We start from the raw sequence: 5008 nt of genomic DNA, 5'->3' as shown, positions 1-5008 counted from the left end.
GGAGACAGGGTTGGGAAAATCAGGGAGCAAGCAGATGATAAAGCATAGGACCATTTGAAGATAGCATAGAGAAAAGAGGCAAGAGCAGAGAACTTCAACATTTAATAGTTGGACAGGGAAGAAAGGGTCATCAGCCAGACTGAGAGCTTTACCCAGTAAGGTAGGAGTCATGCAGTAACATGAAAAAGTTGCTTCAAGAAGGAAAGATGACAATTTGTGTCAAATGTGGCTGTAAGTTCAAATATGATGAAAAGAGACATTTGGCCATTAGAATACCTAGCATGGAAGTTATCAGTGACCCTGATAAGAGCCATTTCAGGAGTGAAGACCGAAGGGGATGTGACCAAGTAGAGAATCTAGACAACTTTTCCCAGGAGTTTCAATGGGAAGAACAGCAGAAAATAATGGAGTAGAAGTAGGGTCCCTGTATCTGAACCTCTGCCTTGACAACGTGTATTACATCTCATGTCCTCCAATTTTGGTTAGACTTGGGCCCCCAGCTTGGTATTTGTAGACTCCATATGGGCTTGAGTCTTCTCCTGAATCCTATCCCCAAGACTGGGAATGTACACCTGCCAGACCACTCCAAGAACAAATTTCTCCCTGCCAGAATCTCCATATAAAGTAATAGTAAACCACATGCTCAGAAGAGACATGAACAAAGAGAGAAAGAATACATAAATAAATCTGTTCTTCAGAAACTCAGAAAGGGTCTATGCACTTGATGGCAGCCAATGATAATGTTGGATCCCCCAAAAACATGGCCATCAAGATGAGTGTGATGGTGAGAAAGTCACAGCTCTCACCTCATTAGCCATCAAGGTGACAGATGATTACAATGCTGGGAATTATTTAAATTTAACTTTTGAATTGTTAAATATAATAAATTCAAATAAATACAATAGATTCAGACTGTTCAAACTTCAAAATGTAAAAAGGATGCACAATGATGTCTCCATCTGATCACTGTTTCCTACCTTCCAGCTCACTTCCCTCAAAGAAACTAATGTTATTACTTTCTTGTCATTCTTCCATACACACATGCACATTCTTCCCACCCTCCACCTTTGACACAAGTGGCATTTTACCCACATGCTATTCTGCATCTACAGAGCCAGAAATCAACGTGGAGAGAAGTAGGATTACAAATCCACTAACAGCTTATGAATTCATGGTAATTTTTTTTTTTTTTTTTTTTTTTTAGAAAAGCAGTTATTCCTTAGGTAGTAAGCACAGTAAGTAGAGTCTAAATTGAGTTCCCATGTGTCTAGAGTGTCTGTTGAATACGGCTGACCTATGAGGAGGCAGAAGAGACCTGGGAGAATAAATATAGGAGATGCGGCATTTGTGCCTAAGCATTCTGACACAAGTTCTCAGGGATGTCATGGAACCTTGCCATCACTGATGTATCTGCCTGCCATCATTCCCTTCCTTCCAGAACTTCTGGGAAACCCCTGCCCTCCTGCCAGTACACCTTTGGCTGGCTCAGGTCCTTGGCTGGCTCTCTCTGAAGTTAATCAGCTGCCAGGATCACCACCTGCCCCTGTCAAAATTGGCCTTGTACTGCAAAACGCCTCCCTCTTGGCTGGCCATTCTTGCAATGCTTCCATCAGGATTTACCATGGAACCAGGTCCCCATGATCCTAGTTTGATGTCCCACTCCCCACTGCTTGCCTGAGGCCCTCTCCAAGCAGGGGGCATGTGCCTTTTAAATATGAACCAATTCCAATATATAAAAACATAGAGCCTGGTTTTTAAAATGACCACCTGACACGCCAAGTGAAGAGAAGCTCATTTTCAAATGATTCCCGGCTGTTATAATAGCACTGTGGGACTCCGGAAGGATTCGGCCCAGCCGCCGGATGTGACGCAGGGGCCAGGGCGCGACGGAGACACGGAGAAAGCGCCGAGAAGGCGGTCCCTGTCTAAGGTCCGGACACAGCCGGGCGGCCCAAGGCCCGAGTGCCCAAGGCAGCACCATACCCGCACTCTTGGAGCGCCCCAAGCTTTCCAATGCCATGGCCAGAGCACTGCACCAAGCATATTGTGATGGAGCGGGAGTGCAAGCGGCAGGAGGAAGAAGAGGTGGACACGATGACGGAACGGAAGATGAAGGAAGAACAAAAGAGAAGAAAAAGGAGATGGAAGAGAGTCACTAGAGGAGACTAAGGAACAAATTCTGAAGTTGCAGGAGAAGCTTTTGGCCCTACAGGAAGAGAAGCACCAGCTTTTCCTGCAGCTCAAGAAAGTTTTACATGAGGAAGAAAAACGGAGGCGAAAGGAACAGAGTGACCTGACCACCCTGTCATCAACTGCATACCAGCAAAGCCTGACTGTTCACACAGGAACATTACTCCTCAGCATGCAGGGGAGCCCTGGAGGACACAATCGCCCAGGCATCCTCATGGCAGCTGACAGCGCCAAACAAATGTTTGACCCCAAGTGCTTACCACCCGGCACTACGTGGGCCCAGCAGTTGCTTTTGCGGGGACACCAGAGGATGGACAATTCCAAGGCAGTCCTGATGGTGCCTATGGGACTGCTCAGCCCCCACCTCACTATGGGCCCACACAGCCAGCTTATAGTCCTAGTCGGCAGCTCAGAGCTCCTTCGTCTTTCCCTGCAGTGCAGTACCTATCTTAGCCACAGCCACAGCCACAGCCCTGTGTCCTGCACGGCCACTTTCAGCCCACTCAGACAGGTTTCCTCCGGCCTGGTGGTGCCCTATCCTTGCAAAAGCAGATGAAACACATGCTAACCAGCAGACTGGCTTCTCCGACTCATCCTCTTTGCGCCCCATGAACCCCCAGGCTCCACATCCAGCCCCTGGACTCCTTGCTTTCTTGCAGCTCCCTGTGCAGATGCAACCAGCAGGAAAGTCGGGCTTTGCATCTACCAGCCAACCTGGCCCTTGGCTCCTATTCCTCCAACACAGCCAGAACCTGCGATTCTACCACAAGTGACCATCAGATTATATCTTCAACACCATGCCCCCCCAACCCTACCATGGGTGAGGGTACAATAGCATTGTGCCTGAATGGTTCTGTCATCACAGAAGCAAGAAGGGCAGTTTTATTTTATGTTTGACCTAGTAACAGAAATTGCGATTGGAAGTCAACTTGAGATACTTACAACAGCTACTTATAATCTCGTCAATTAACATTTGTGTATTGCTTTACCCTTTATGAAGCACTTTTATGTACACTGTCATAATACATTAGGGGGTGATGGTGGCTCCAAACAGAGAAAAAAACCATGTTATTTTACTGCCTAATCTTAGAAACAGGGAGGAAACAGGTTCTTAGAAAGGAGAATATCAAAGCAAACCACAGAGCTAAGCACAAAAGAAGAAGCATTATCAATGCCACCCAAATGAGGACCTATCACAAAATGTTCAAGATTGAGGACTAGTGAACAACTGTGTGGCCAGAGTAGGTTTTTAGTTCTTTTATTTACAGTATAGTTAATACATAGCTTTGTATTAAAATATAGCAACTGCAGCTAAACCAAAAGAAAATAAGCAGTATATTTTAGGCTTCTCTGCCCAGTATCTTTGATGGCCACAATCTTGGGGAGAGTTGCCTGAAGTTTATCTGCCCTGATATCCCAATTTGTTGCTTCTTTCCTTTTTTCCCTGAAAAAAAAAAAAAAAGCTTACTGGTTCCCTGTCTGGTCTGCTCCTTCCTCCAGCAGCTTGGTAATAAAATTTTCCTAGCTGTTGGTGACTCAGTAATGGACTTGACTGATGGTAACTGCCTTTCCTGTAGAGTCGGTATTCATAGTTGTCTCTTATCTCAAAGGCAACAATATATCCATGTAAATTGTGAAAGAATCTGGCTTGATTAATGTGATGGCAGTGAATGCCAAGAACAGTCATAATCCGTCACATCTGCTGATTCTAAATCGCCAATCTCAAATGAATATTTTGCTTTTGGTGCTTTCCCTGAAGAGTCTTGAGGGAGTGACTTGCACACACCGTCAGGTGTCCACCTCCACTCTCACTGCATTTGCCTATTAGGTTTCCTTGCATGCAGTAGGTACTCAATACATGTTTTCTGACTGAAAGTTATCTTCCTTAGAGGATAGTTGAGGCTCCACTTTTGAACTGGCTGATTCATTCAGCTTTATCTTGCATGAACTAATCCAGTACGAAGCCATGTCCTGATGAGAGAGAGCTGAATTGTTGAAGACAATTCTTCCCTTTGAGAGTAAATATGTGGGAATGTGTGAGGGTTCATGGCATAGTTAAAATGTGATGAATCTCATTGTGTGTTGGGTGGGTGTGTGTGTGTGTGCGCGCGCGCGCACGTGGGCACGCATGGGCATTATATATTCCAGGACTACAGGACGTTCCCAGTGTATGCCACTTCTACCAGAAGAAAGCACTTGGGATTCTTTCTTCTCTGACACTTCTTGTCTCAAGACTCCCCATCCTCCAGAATTCTTATCTATTTTATGACAGTTATGCCCAAATGCCTCAAGAGAAAATTAATCTCAATCTTAGAGAAAAGCGGACTCATGCCAACCTGGGAGGGACACAAGTGGGAAATGATCTTTCTGGAATGAAGATCGGGAGGAATAAGGAAATGATACAAGGGCAGGAAAGTAGCCAAGGAAATTAATACTGGCCTAGCACTTCTGGAACATGGTTGAGGGACTGTCTCTGGAAGGTTCTAATAGTGTTAAGCCTGCAGTCAGCCCAAACCCCATCTTGGCTCAGAGATGAGGTGAGAAGCAGGGATGGAAGCATGAGAGGAAGATGAGTGCAAAGAGAAACGGAATTAGAGGAAGAAAAGAAGAGAGGGAAATTCTAAGTAGAAATCAATCGATGGTAACAGTAAAGATTTATCAATAGCCCTTTTCCTAGGTGACTGTAAAGAGTGCCTACCTATCTACCCCTCACCCATTTATTCATCTATCCTGCCTTTTTCCAAAAGGATTTGAGCTCGTTCCATAAAGTGTATGTAATGATATAGTATAAACTATAATTAGGCAAAATTACACAGAA

The 5008-nt window shown here is 45.0% G+C and overlaps 1 pseudogene; it reads left to right on the top strand.

Moving 5' to 3' along the window:
* Positions 1-715: 715 nt before the first annotated feature.
* LOC103878380 lies at positions 716-3829 on the top strand (annotated as a pseudogene).
* Positions 3830-5008: the final 1179 nt, after the last annotated feature.

Source organism: Papio anubis, chromosome 13 (genome assembly GCF_008728515.1).
Source record: "Papio anubis isolate 15944 chromosome 13, Panubis1.0, whole genome shotgun sequence".
Lineage (NCBI taxonomy): Eukaryota > Metazoa > Chordata > Mammalia > Primates > Cercopithecidae > Papio > Papio anubis.
This window is presented reverse-complemented; position numbering and strand designations above follow the sequence as displayed.